The sequence below is a fragment of the Hetaerina americana genome, unplaced genomic scaffold (assembly GCF_022747635.1).
Source record: "Hetaerina americana unplaced genomic scaffold, ioHetAmer1.1.p SCAF_8, whole genome shotgun sequence".
Lineage (NCBI taxonomy): Eukaryota > Metazoa > Arthropoda > Insecta > Odonata > Calopterygidae > Hetaerina > Hetaerina americana.
In genome coordinates, this window is record NW_027287427.1 from 85,023,948 (window position 1) to 85,039,159 (window position 15,212).

General features: G+C 39.9%; 1 protein-coding gene across 1 annotated transcript in view; it reads left to right on the forward strand.

The window, feature by feature from the left end:
• The first annotated feature begins 6,748 nt into the window (after positions 1–6,748).
• Positions 6,749–15,212, forward strand: part of rdgC (retinal degeneration C) — a 512,344-nt gene continuing 503,880 nt past the window's right edge. Inside the window, exon 1 of the mRNA XM_071596539.1 lies at positions 6,749–6,876. The gene's annotated coding sequence lies outside the window, so the exon portion shown is untranslated. The remainder of the gene's footprint in view (positions 6,877–15,212) is intronic.

The following is a 15,212-nucleotide window of genomic DNA, read 5'->3' on the forward strand; positions in this document are numbered from 1 at the left end:
GGTGTCGAGATTTGACACAACCACCCATAATTTAGCATCCTCTTCGGTGATGCTGGATAAGTTAAAATTTCGTTACAGTTCTGCACACCAGAGTTGAAGCTTTACCGGACGAATAGGCGTCACCCGCATGTCGAAGTAGTTCCATTACTTTTCATTTTCTGGCCATGTGCGCATTGCTCCCACCCCAGAAGGCGGTCCACCACCTTCCTCAACAACCACTCTTATCCTTTCCTTCTTTCCCCTATGGTCCCACCCCTCTCATTCCATGAATCAGCTCACTCAACTTTGTGTGTATTTCACAGCATTTGCCTAAAAATTGATTATTTACTCGAATTTTCTCTCATATTTTTCACCATGAAGTCTATAAAGTTACTCTTCCTTTGATCCAATTACATTCTCTCCCCTGGATTTCAATAAAAATAATTCATTGTTTAAATCATTGACAGACGCTCTCTATGTTGTGAATGAATAAATTATTGTAGGAGTGATATCTATCTCTATCACTAACCATTAGGGTTTAAAGAACACACTCTACGGAGTGGTTCTATTTTCCCGTAGCCTAATTGAGCTCGACCATAATCTGAAGCAATTTCTCCTTGAAAGGTTAGTGTTGCCACTGTTGACGGTAAATGCAGCGTAAGAACAAAAAAATCCGTAAATCCCACTGACACAATTTCTTCGGCTGATGCAGAATGTTATAGACTGATTGGGTCGACTTCAATGCATAAAAAACCATCACGAGAAGAAGGTATATTTATTATAATCAGCAAGCAATGGTTCAAGAAAAATCAGTTTAACGACTTGAAATCCAACGACCAAAGAGCAGTCTACTATATATATATGTACCGTAGTTTCATGAGGGAAAACTTAACTTCTTGTTTGGCTGGAACGATATTCCCATCACCCAGCGGCTTGGAAGGAATTTTTGCTACAATGACAGTTTCCGATTCGCATCAATACAGACATATGCAAAACGGCAATTTCTACTTCAGAAGATTGAAAGTCCTAACACTTACTTACAGCTTTAATGTCATTGCCAAGTGAATCTGTCTATTGCGCTTTCATCCGTTAAGGCTTAGAGGAAATATGCATCTAATATTCTCAGCTGAAAAATGTTGTGAAATATCGAAATGCAAAAGGTCGACGTAATTAGAGTTCTTTATCGCAATGTTTCGACACAGCAAATCACCATAGTACGTCTCATTGCAGCCGACCACTCTACCTCATATCAGCCATTTAATTTTGCCGGAATTAAAATGCACTCCAATTTCTTTCAACAATATATGGATCGATTATCTCTATGGGACGGAATTAAGAATCAAAATAAGACATGTTTTAGAGGCTAATTTCGACACAACTCGAAGAAATTTCCAGGATAATGAAAGGTATTGCTTGGAAAGGAAATGTTCCAGGCATAACATGTTTAGTTCATAAAAATGAAATGGGCAAATCACAAGGAAAATAAGAGACACGAATGTGATCCAGTGCCGGGTGAATAAAGTAGGATTCTTGCGGGACACAGCAAGGTTTTTTTGGCAGAAATGGAGGAAAAAACCATTCTCCCATAAAGTTTGAAAGGCCCAATAACTCTGTGAAAAATTACGAAGTTCGAAAAAATGGCATTTCCTAACGTCGAGAGAAGATTCCAATACTTGCATGTCAGTCAAATTGGGAGCATCTAAGAAACTGACATTGGATAAATGGCTTATATCTGTTTACGTAGAAGAATAGAAAAAATTACCTCTGTTTCGTCCAACCAAACCCACTTTTAGCAATGGCCAATTAATATTCCGAAGAGAACGGGAAGAATTTCGCCTCACGGTAATTGCACTTCGATAGGGAACGAAATTTCAACGACGCTGCACATGAAGGAGTGCTGAGATGTAAGCTTGTTCTAAATCTTCAAATGTCTTAGAGCTTCATGTGTGTTACTGCCGGATTATAATGTTGCTACTTTGTCAAGAAAACTTCGCATCGTACGTGTTCCTTAACAATTCGCCAAATTTTATGTGATACTATTAATGATTGCCGAATAAATTTACATTTGTCTTAACCTCGATCTAATTTGGTTGTCGATCCAACTTCATGAGGATCCCTTATAATGGCAGCATATTTTAGAGGCCTAACGAGCGAATAATAGCATTGCTCTCTAACCTTTTTGGTCACATTCACACTATACCATTCTAATAAGTCTGTTATTCCAATTTCATACATTTTTTTCCGTCGTTAGCAAATTTCTATTTTAAAAGTAAAACTGAAACAATGCATTGAATAAGGAGTCACTGATAAAATATTAGAATAATTCTCAAACTTATATTCTTCCAGTAGTAATAGTAGAATTTAGGGGAGGCGACCGACAGCTAAGATCATTTGCGCCATTAGGGATGGACAGGAAAGGATTAAGGGTGGAGAGAAACCCGGCGTCGGCACTCTTAACGAAAGGCGCCAAGGGGTCCGCAGCTTAACGTCCCATCCGACTGACGGCACACACAAAGTGCCCTCCACAAAGCACCTCAAGGGATCGAGATAACACTGATAAATATTCGACGCTGCCGGAATTCGAGCCCGGACCCTCTGGGTGGGGAGCCAGTACGATAGCCACCGCATCATCTCCATCCCCATATTCTTCCGAAAATGGCTATCGATAAATGTTTGGGTCATTTCACTATCATATCCTCTAATACGGTCGCTGAGGTGTCATCAACAATAATGTCTTTAAGGTTTCTAAAAATAATTATTAAACTTCATGCAGTAAAACAGAGCCCTCAGGAACTGTTCCTCTCCACAGAGAGTTGTTGTCCTTTTCCTCGGTTAATTTTCCTATGCTAACATTTCAACATATTTGTGAAAAGGACGTTCACCGGGAAATTAAAAATAAGAAACTAAACGGATGAATGTAATTAACCATTATTTACTGGCTACTCTACCTTGACTGTAACCTTGAACAAGAATGACATCTACGAGTAAAATTTATTGACAAATGTGAAGCTCTAAGTGATTCAGATAAGGTTTTAATGTAGTATGGAAACGCCAGAATTCAGAAGGACTTCAGAATTGATCTCAGGTGTCAAAAGGTGTCAAGCAAGCTAAGCAAGCAAGGTGTCAAAATCATCCCGTCGTTCAACCCAACCTTGCAAGTCCCCATTCGCAGGTAAAGCCCCACATCCCCCCGTTGCCAAAATCTTTTCCCAAGCGAACTCCTTCCTTCCTTACCACCGCCCACAACAACCCCCTCACCCTCCCTCACACCAGATACTTCGCGCATCCTACTTCCATCCCCTTCCTCACCCTATTTACGAGTAAGTGCCAAAAACCTATTACCTCCTGATGCATTTTTGGTGATTCAAACTTTCCAGCTGATGCCTTATCAATCTTACACGCATCCAAAAATCAGTGAAAAAGTTATGTTTATCATTTGGGATAAGTATATGATTGAGTATTAAAGCGTAGTATTGTTTTTTAGACCGTTCGTCTTTCTCCCTAGCATCAGGTGCAAGATATCACGCATTGATTTCGCTAATTTAGGGAAGATGATTGATTACCTTTACGTTTTTAGGCATCGCAATACTCTTCTAGGATATGCGGACCGAAATTGGCGATAATTATTCGAGGACGTGGAAAGGTGTCCTCAGAAATATTTGTTTAAGTATAGGCTAAAATGTGGCTGCATCTGACCATCTCTTGTGAAACAATTAAAAACACAAATTAAGATGTAGGGTGTGGTGGTTGGTGCGCTTTAGTGCAGCACTGAATTTTGTCAGTCAGGTGTCATCGCGGATGCAATTTTGAGGTTTTCAGAGTATCACGATTTGAGCGATTCGTTTATAAATAAATTCAATCGAACTTTTCCCAACAAATATCTATTAACATAATAATTGATCATTATTTTTGGTAAATATGTATTCTACACCATTATAATTTTTGATTCCTCGAAATAAATTATGGTTTTGATTGGATTATAGGTTGGATTTGATATTGATTCTCAGAAAACAACACCACTAAGATAAAAAAATTAAGGCAGTGAAGGATCTCATTAGTTTAGGCCGGGGATGGCGAACCTTTTGGCGATTGAGTGCCGAAGTTTTAGTCCGTAATAAGAGTATACTCTTGACTGGTGTGCCAACCCATCGCGTGATGACCTTGGAATTGCCCATTCCTTCTCTTCAGAGAAGGAATGGGCAATTCCACGGTCTGAAAGAATCTTCCAAGAAGATTCCTTCTCTGAAGAGGACTGCTTTGCAGTCGAAACACTTCTGCGCTTCTGGGCACTCCCCTTACCTTTCCACAAAGTGCGAGCCGCAGTACTAACGTCGGAAGAGATTCCACGGTAGACCTGTGAGTGAGTTTTGCTAGGATTAAGGCGTCTTCGCATACCCAAGCAAGTGAGTGATTGGCGGGCCACTGCCGCAGAGGGAAACCTCTCGTAAGCCCTGGTTGTGTGAGTGCCTGCGACTAGCAAGGGTCACTGCTGCATAGTACATTCAAGCTAGAGAGTATGTGATTAATTTTATTTTATTATTATATTACGTGTGACTGGCGGGCCACTGGCGCAGAGGGGAACCTCTCGTAAGCCCTGATTGAGTGTGGGTGCTTGAGACTAGTAAGGATCAATGCTATATAGTACATCCGAGCTAGAGAGTGCGTGATTAATTTTCATTTATTATAATTATAATTTTTAATTTTATTACGAGCGTTTGAGTGCATGAGAATAGCAAGGATCAATGCTGCATAGTATATCCAAGCTAGAGAGTACGTGATTTATTTGCAGTCTTCCATTTCATTGTTCTAACCGTTTGCGTTATCTATTTATTTCAATTTTTTTTAGTTTTTTATTATATTTATTATTAGTTTTATTTTCAGCTGTTTATTTATTTTTATAATTTGTATTGATTTACTGCTTATATCTTCTCTAATTTCCCTCACCCATCCTTTGCCCATTCATAAGAGTGCGGCTGAGGTTGACTCTTCCCATTTTATGTGGAATTGTCCGCAGCACCCTCCCAGCTCTGCGTGCTACTTTGGGCACATGTGCCATGGGTTTGCTACCCCCGGTATGGCCGGGGGTGGCAAACCATCCTTGGACCACGACCATCAGATGGTCGTGGTCCAAGGATGTAGTGGAACCTATTCAAGGAAATATCAGGTAAATGGTGACAGAGTCCCCAACCTATTAGCCTCATAATTGATAGTTGCGTTCATGATCTGCATTACCTAATGCCTTTGATGATTGATTAGTTCCCACGATAGAAGAGGCATAGTAGTTTTGCCGCTAAAGAATATTTAAATTAATGCTGCACCTATTCGAAAAACATCATGTGTCTGCTGTTAGAATATTTTTCTCTGTACTGACAAAATTAATTTCTATGGATATGTGCCTATGAACTACAATATATGTATTAAAATATAATTGAAACCAAAAAACAAAAAAGGTGATAAGTTACGTGTGAGGCATGTGCTTCCTCGCCATTGCTTGAGCACCATTTGCGCAAATATAAATGCTCTTCCCCAGTCTCCTCATGACCTTGAACTTTCGTTAGCTTGGTAAAACTAATGTTTTATATTGCATTTATTTTTTGGTTTATAGTTAACTTAATGTTCTTTAAATCTGCGGGGGTTTGTGGGACAATGGGTTATTGTTCATCACTGGGAATGGGTAGGTCACTGAGTTGAGCCAAGAATCCGAAGTCGAGGGTCTAGAGTCCGGACGTAGAGTCATTCTTAATCATGGTCATTCCCTCAAGACTCTTCCTAATAAGTTGATTTAGTGGGTAAAACTTATGCACGGCACCGTATATTGCCCAAAACCTCTATTTTCAACAATATGCCTGGAAGAAAAAACACAGAATTTGCATGGATTTGTAAAAAAGGTTATGAATTAAATTTCACTTGCAGCAGATGTACTGAGTACACTAAGAATCATCGATAGAACACGAGGACAGGATTTTTTAGGCTTTAGGAATATTTATTTTTTGTCCATTTATGAGATTTGAAGATTATCGAGGTTATATCTCTATGTTCGTGTTTGTTTTAAATTTATAATAATTTATTCGCATCATCAATCTATCCAGTTTACATTTTAATGTTGGTAGCTATAATTTCAGTAGTAGCGAGAAAATTGCGGGATAAAATTTTCAGTGTTGTTAAACATCTGAGCTACTGATTGGAGGGGCTGGGTTCACTTGCGGGTGACGCCCCTGAACACCCTAAGATTTTATCTTCAATCTCAAGTCCGTCTGTGTAAGGTCCCAAAAAATTCGATTCGAATTCAAGATGAGGTCTACTCATCGCGAAACAACATTGCCTTAACTTTTCCATTGGAACATTCCTTCGCTATTCATTTCATGGACACTCGTTCTTTAATACTGTTCCGCAAATACTCCTAGCTTTTTTCCCATCCGGGTTACAGACCACGCATCGCATCAAGTTTTGAGTTAAGGTCAGCTCATCAAATGCACTAAGACGTCTCCTTAGGGGACCTCGTTAAATTTCAGGCATGACGCGAAGCTGCGCGCGGCATTCGTATTTTCTTTCACGGGCGCGCGCTCTCGGGCAAACGCAGTTGTAAGAGGGGCGGGGGAGGGGGGGCGCGGTGGCGGGGGGCTGAGACCGAGGGTGGAGGGGGATGCAGTGCGCAGTCTCCCTCTTCCACCCTCCCCCTCGGAATCCAAACCGATACCCCTCCCCTAGCCTCTCCGCCGCGAACCCTCTCGGACCCTCCGAGTCTCCGCCAAGTTGCGTCTCGCCCTCGGTCAGGGGCACACGCGAGGGACCGAAGCGGGAGTTGGGCGCGCGCGGCTCGAAAGAGGCGGCCGCACGTGCTCCGGAGTTGAAGCCGACGGAGTCATCTCGGACGACCGCCTGCGGCAGTGAGAAATGGTAAGGATTACGCTGTTCGACTCCCTTCCCCCTCGATTAAGTGGCAGTTCCGCTCTTGCGCCTTGGATTCCACGGTAGGTGTTTTTGGGTTTTGAATGGGAATCGTGACGACGGACTTGGGTATTCATCCCTGAATTCTCGGTACGCGCGTGCAAGCATGGCGTACTAAATTACTCTGGGTGCGTTAATTTCTTTGATAACGCGTCGGTGAGTTTGAAAATTACTTGGGAAATATCTGAGTGCATCATTCAACGAGGATCCTCGCCCGCCTTTGACGTGGCTAGTGGACCACATGGATATTTTGCTGGAGTGCTTTCGAAGTCGGTAGGCGGTGAGTCTACTCGCGACCCCCGCTCGGCGGGCCCCAGACACCGCCCAACCAGTCGAAGTTTGCCAATTCGCCTAACTCAATCCCCTCCCACCATAGATTTATTGTGGTATGTTTTCTGGTATTGGTGAAAAAGTTCTTTGCGTGGTGTGATTCCTTACGATGTTGGTCAATAATTTCCAGGAGGCACCTAGCACACCTCAAACCGGTGGTCAACATATAATAAAGATAAAATTAAATTGTGAAAGCCATTTAGAGGGGAAGTTGGCCAGGTCGACTGCGATTCGTTGAAATTTTTATTGACCACCTGACGATTTTCACAGTGACGGTTGTCTATGCAAAAAATCAGCACCCTTAGGTATTTTTTGTATTTTCAGTACCATGAAAGCCGCCGATAGGGTGTGTGGCAGTGGGTGAATACACACCAGACTAATTTTGACTCGAATATTTGTATTTTTAATTAAAAAGATACGTTTCATTTAAACTATTTTATCGCGATGGTAAGCGTATTCCTCCAGAAATTGTATCCATCAGCGATAGTGAAATAGCAGAGGAAAATTAGCTTGTTTTACGTTACTTTATTAAGGCTGAATCAGCACTCTCTACTTACTCGGTAGTTCAATTTAGTGCAGCGACAGAGAAACCTCTCCCGGAGTGAGCGTTGGACCACTTGGAATTGTGACTTGGTATGGATTTGTAAAAAAATTCTTCCGACTCTTGAGACTAGAAAGTCGTGAATAAAATTAAATCTATTTCCAAAACCCATGGCTGTATTGGGATGGTTTTCCAGAGTCATATTCCAGTTTATACTCGTATATAGGGATTTCACGGAAGTGGTTGGAGTTTCACACGAGCAAGTGTAAATATTGTGGAATTCATACTTTTGCCAGATTAATATTTGGCAATTTATTCATCATAGTGAAGTCAGTTTGTATATTTATCGATTTTTAGGTTTTACATGACTCAGAACATACGAGTATTTATTTCGATGTGATGGCAACTGTAGGCACATCAAACTTCTTCATCGGTTGCGTTAAGCTTTCCGAAAGCTGAACCTCTCGAAATTATAAAATTGGCATTTGTGTGGTTTGGCGCCGTGTAACTTATCCAGCTGGTTTTTCGTCCTGTTTCTCATCGAGCATGGAGAAAGAATCTTTGGCTGCTGAAAATTGCTTTTGGTCTCAGCTCGAGAGAAATTGTTTCTTAAGTTTTGACTAAAATATCTTAACGCAAGGACTTGAGGCTGCTCTGCAGGGCTCTGGGTTCTTTCATCCATCACTACAGTGTACGAGGGTAATTAGAAAAGTTCTCAGAATGGAATATACAGTCCTGTAAATAAACGACTTACCTCAGTGATCCCTTGATGTTCCAGATCACATCTCGGAAATTAGATTCCTTCAGGCCTGCAGAATACCCGTCTACTTCGGCTGTTGGTTCTTTGTTTGAAGAGAATCTCCATCCTCCGAGGAAAATTTTAGCTTGGGGAAGAGAAAGAAATCTGATGAAGCCAAACCATACGAATAAGACGTGTGTGGAAACAATTCGTATCTTAGTTAACGAATTTTTTCCGTGGCAACGACACTTGTGTGTGGGCGTGCATTATATCGATGAAAAATGACTTTATTCCTTGCCAAACCTGGACCTTTTTCGTGTATATTTAGCTCTGATTGGTCCAGTAATTGTTTGACCAGTGCGAAGATAATATTTTGGCAGAATCCCTTTCGTATCCCAGGCTACTGAGGCTATCACTTTTCCGGCCGACCGAATTGCCTTCGCTTTCTTTGGTGGTGATGAATCAACATGTTTCCACTTCTTTTGTTTCTCTCTGGGATATAGTAGTGGACTTAAGTTTCATCTGCGGTGGCAAAACTGGGCAGAAAATATCAGTGGTTGCTCTTAAAACGGGTCAAACATTGTTCGGAAATTCCCATTCTGATGCTTTGTGTGCATCAAGAGTCGCGGCACCCATTTAGCAGATAATATGCTCATATCTAATTACAACACTAAATGTGATGCCCCCGTAAAGATGACATACCTACAGTTTCAGCGATGTCTCGCACTTTCAGTCGGCGACCCTCCATAATCATTTTATGCATTTTTGCAATGATTTCTATGGAAATGGTATATTTTGACCGACCGCTATGCGAACCATCATCTAAAATGTGCCAACCAAACTGAAACTCGTTTTTCCATTTGGAAACATTTGAGTATGAGGAAGCAGAGTCGCTCATATTGTGCTGCAATTCTGCATGAATTTCCTTTGCTTTCATACCTTACTCTACAAAGTTATTAATCACCGTTCGAATCTCAATTTTTTTCACCTTCACAAAACACTAGGCGGGAACAAGAGCAGAGAGGCGTCCGCATCACAGATCTCTTCCCAGAGCACTGACGCGTCACATATTTACTCATAAAGAATTACCTATGACTACACGGGAAACTGGTTGCGCTAGCGCTGACATCTGGTGGTGATATTAGGACAAGGACCTTTCAAACTACCTTCGTAGATTTCACTGGAGCGCGCCGTTGACTTCGACTTTTATATTTTAGCATAGGCATTCCTGTATACCTTACCTTTAAAGCTGTTGTACATGTTATTCGAAATATCAGTAATTTAATAGTACCTATTCTAACTTGGCTAGACGAGATTCAGAGGCACGAGTGAGGCTTTTTGCGAGCGGGGGGTGCGATCCTACGGCGTTTAATTCAACATGAGTACATCTTACATCCCTTTGTGAACCGAATATCATAGGTATAATTAAGACATTTCGTATCACCTAGGCATAAGTTAATTTATGCTGCAATGAAAATTACGTTTCCTTGAATTTTAAGCTGTTAAAATGGATGAACAAAACCACAACTGAAATGCTTATTACTTAGGTGAAATCTGTAGTCTTGTCGATTTCACGTGATTCTTTCAAATCACTACGTTTTCTCGAAACCAGTAGGTAAAATATTGACTGTCCTCGCTGTGTTTACTGTGTTGACTCTGGATGTATTCACAGTCCTTAAGGATCACATTCACCATTCTTCATTACAGATTGGAGGCGGAACAGAAAATTCAATAATTAAAATTTATTGGAAGTTAAAAAGAAATAAACCGTTTTGCATTGTAAAATATTTCCTGGAAATAACACTTTTCCCTGGTCCAACATTTACATTTGTTTTCTCCCTTCCTTTCTTCCTTCCTTTCTTTCTCCTTTTGTTGGTCGACCCTTCTAAGTTTCAATCTTTTCATAGAAAAATGGTTAGTAAAAACATAGCACATTGCCTACCATTAACATTATTCTAGAATACAAGCATATAAAAAATGTTTCTCCTAATAAAGCATGATTTCTCAACTTTTTTGGCATAATATTTGAACATTTTCATTAATTGATATTTTAAAAGAGATACCTGTATTTAGCCCAAAATATTTGTAAATAAACTTTATAATCATGTAAAAATAAAAGTTCTGCCTACATTTGAACAAATATTTACCTGGGATTATACAAATAGCAAGCATGATTATTGTGGTGGCTTCTCTTAATAATCTAAGACGTTGAATGCTTTGGAGCAAGGGAGCAGCAAAGTTAGACGAAAATAATTATGATTTCCAAATTGTTTTAGCCGATAGAAACCATATTCTCTTGTATTCATGAAGGTCGGTGTGGCTGGGTGCTCCGAGCAGTGACGGGTGTTGGGGTGGAAATGAATTTGTTCTCATCTCATTCCTCATTCGTGTCTCTTTATGAGTTATTTATGGGCGTGTTCTCATTTTTGAATAACCCTTATGTACTTAATTAGATACGAACAACTACTACGATTCTTAATGTAATATTTCCCGAAATTCGAAATTAATTTAAGTAAACATAAAGTTTGAAATTTCAAAATGCAAGTATGCCGCGTGTAATCCGATCGTAAATCCTTTTATTGGACCATCGTTGTTAAAAGGGTCCTTGAGGCTGTTACCAATATACATATACTTTGAAATTAATAACTGCCCAATTATTCGATGGGCCGACATGCTATGATGTTGGCATTTCATTAGATATTTTGCGTATTTTTTATTTGTAGACCTGGATGGATTGCTGGATCATGACAATGGAATTTACGAGAACTGAATTATTTATTGTTGAATTGTTTATTTTCTGCTTTTACAGAATGAATATCGAATCCAAAACGCAGATTGCACCTCGACAGTAAAAGGAGGGAAGCAGGACTAATTCGAAACTGCCTAGTCTCGACAATAGTGGGGGCGGTTGTGTCTCGTCAGCCACGATATAACCCTATTATCGCTAACAAACATTTGGATTTTACATGATATACCCTTAACACCATTCCCTATCGAGAACTCACAGGTACTTACATGGAAAGCCTGAATTGAGGTGACGGATAATATTCTCTATTACTAATTATCTCTACATAGCCCTATCCTTGCGAACTTTCACCTCTGCCGCACAATCAAGTACTGTTTCACTTATGCCTAAATCTTCTGATATTCCTTGCCTCAAGAGTCTATTCGATCGTATTCACCCGTTGTTTTATCGGTCTATCTCTTGATATAATACAAAGTTAAAAAGTAAAAAATACTTAATAATATTGACCATATGTTTTTTAAAAATAGTGCAATAGGTTAATTAGGTGATTTTGATTCCCAGTTCAATTAATGTTCACCCCGAATGATATTTTTGGGCATTTCAACATCATGTAGTTTTTTGCAATTCTTTCAAACAAATAATCCATCTTATTAATTCTCTTCAATCATAATTAAAAGAAATGGTGACAGTACGACCAAATCCGAGACGTTTTTATTGCAGAATCTGCATAGTATTGCGTGCCAGGGTGCTCGTATCTCCATGATCATTGGCTCGATCTGGAGTAGGTGGGAATAAAGGGGCTCGTAGGACAGAGGAATAAAAAGAGAGAGGGAGGGAGAAAGAGTGGCAGAATTAGAAGGACCGAAACTCTGCTCACCTTGCTTCACGGGGAAACCTGCCAAGGTTGCATTCATCTAACATCCCTTTGACGCTCGTGCTTTGACCTATATTCCGATTGTTTTCCACTCTTCAAGTACAGAAAGCACCGTTTCGCCTCTGGGACACCTCAGCACATAGTTTTTGAACACACGGAACCTGTTATTCTCTGTAAAACGTTTGCATTTTGATGTTCATTTGCATACATTGAAATATTACTCAAAGCGCACAACAGAGAAATGGGTTAACTTTGCAGTTGAAAATGGGGAATTGGTGTAGTGGGTAATGCGGTGGGTTATGCTGAAATGTTGACACATACTTTGCAATCACACCCCTGGTCAATGGGTGGCAGACTAATTAGGTGGTGTTATTTGGGCAGAAAAAGTCTCGCGACATCGAGATACAAATTATTGGTAGCTTCCCAAAATAACTGCTTTCTCAATTTTATCTAAATCAATACACACACAAAGAACAGACTTTTGGTTTTCATTTGTAGTGTATGACGTTTGATTTGAACTTTATTTCCTTCATTATTGATTGGATAGCTGATAATCTTGTTTCATTCCACTGGCTGTCCACTTTTTTTTCGTGGAGGGAACGTTTTATATACTGGGCAGAATCAGCTCATTATTCACATTATCATAATGGTTTACTTTCACCTATGCTGTAAATGTTAGGGTACCTTACCTGTGTACTAATGAGTGAATTTAACTGCAGCGGCCGATTATTTAGAAGTTTCAATGTCATAGTCGATGGGGGTCACTTTCTACGCAACTGTTCAAAATGGAGTGGCCATAAATTATTATTTTCGTATAGTTAATTATGCAAGTATGTAATTTCATATTATAATGTTACCATAAAGTGTAATGTGTATGTGGTACAAGTTAAATTGATTTGACAGTACAATTGCAGAACAGGAGAAACTCACTTGGGGGATACGCCTGGATTATTGGGAGGACGAGGAACACACGTCATATTGATTTTTGCGAGATAAACACATTTTCGCGGAACCACCCGCATATAAACACGTCATATGCGTATTTTTATTTTACTAAATTTTAAGTGGCCCCCTTTGAAGTTTTAATCATTCTAAGAGTGCTCTCTGAAAGCTATTCGTCGGTCTTCTTTCATAATGGCAGCAGCGGTGTTAATGTTTGCTTCCGTAGGAGCTGCGATTATACTTCCGAATCCACATTCCTTTGAAATTGTTTACGTCGCCACCTTTTACATTTAAAACCATATTTTAGTCCTGGTAGTTGAGAACAATAGGCTCTCTAACCTTTCTGCTGCATTTCATAGGATTTGGATGAACTGGATGGATTTTCAGACGAGAGTAATATTTCAATACAGCATCCAGTGTCACTTTCACTCATCGTCATTGGCGAACTTGTTCCCAATGACAACAGGTGTTGGTGGTGTCACACTGAACTCAAACCAATTGAACTTCTACCACATATACACTGAATATTAAGCTAACAATATGCCAAAAATTATTTAAAAAATATACATAATGGGCGTTTAAATGAATATACTTTGTAACTTCCACACAATTTTTATTCGTACTACCGGTTTCAACGCAACGGCGTCATCATCAGGTACCTGATGATGACGCCGTTGCGTTGAAACCGGTAGTACGAATAAAAATTGTGTGGAAGTTACAAAGTATATTCATTTAAACGAACATGAACCTCCACAAAGTTGAGCCCGAGACCATAGAATTCATACATAATGGGGTTTAAGATTTGTCATTTCACTTTGTTGAACAGCCCTCGTGCAAGTTCCCGATGCAGATTCGCAAAAATTTCAACATTTTGATTTCCTCTTACATGAACACTCTTAGATGAACAGTCTTTGGTATTAAAATAGTTCAGTAATGTTGCATGACATGTAATATGTATGGTACCTTACACTATACAAATGACTTAATGTTCTTTTGCACCGAACTCTTACAAAAATAGCTATTCGTATACATATGATATTTACTGATTATAGTGATCGCACACCGGATGGGCCGTTCGAAATGACAACAATTATTATTTTTATGTTTTTGAATGCATGTTGTAACAATGTTTGACGCAGGGAAATCCATCTTCACGAAGATAAATGATCCTAAAGTTGATACATTTATTTCGCTGATTATTGAAATAAAAATTCGGCTCCCATAGAATCTGTTTTTGATTTTTAAATATCACTTTTATAGCATTTAATTGTTTACTCCAAAAGCTATTTCCCTTAATCATCTCTAGTCATTATATTTTGGGAAAAGTGAAAGACAGTTGAGCATCAGAAGTTTGACACACGGAAGGAATTCAAATCAGTTTCTGATGAGGAACCATCCATTACTTCGTCTATTACCTTGGATGGTGAAGTGACAGGGATATACATGCATGGTTTTTTAAAAAGTATCGGGGAAAGTTTCGGAAAAATGTATTTATTTGAGATATTGCTGCAATGCCTCAAAATTCTTCAAATAACATCCCTTGAGCGTCGACACACTTTTGCCAGCGGCTTTTCCACGACTCGAAGGCTCCCTGGTAGGCGGATTCCGGAAGGTCCTTAAGGGTATGCGTGCAAGCTCCTTTGACAGCACTTAAGGTCCCATGGTGGTGTCCTTTGAGGAAAGATTTCACTTTTGGGAATAGGAAATAGTCTGCTGGTGCCAATTTGTTACTGAAATGGCGTTGGGGAATCGTCGCGATGACGTTGCAGAAGGAAGCAGACACTCAACTCTTCTCTTGGTCGTCCGTCAAGACCTGTGGGATGAGTCAAGTGCAAATCTTTCGCATCGGAAAATTTTCAGTGATAATGGTGTGCACTGTAATCTAATCATTGCAATACGATCTGAGATCATGCGCACACTTAATCGACCGAATGGGATAAAAACTTCCCTCAAGGACATCGCGAATTATTAAGTACGATCCATTCTTGTTTGCTTTTATTATAATCCCTTCAGCGCCACCCTTCCCAATTCTCCTTTTATCGTTCCTTTCACCGAACATACTACCCTGTGAACTTTTTTCGCCCCGTCAATTCCCAAGTTTTGCAATGGTCGG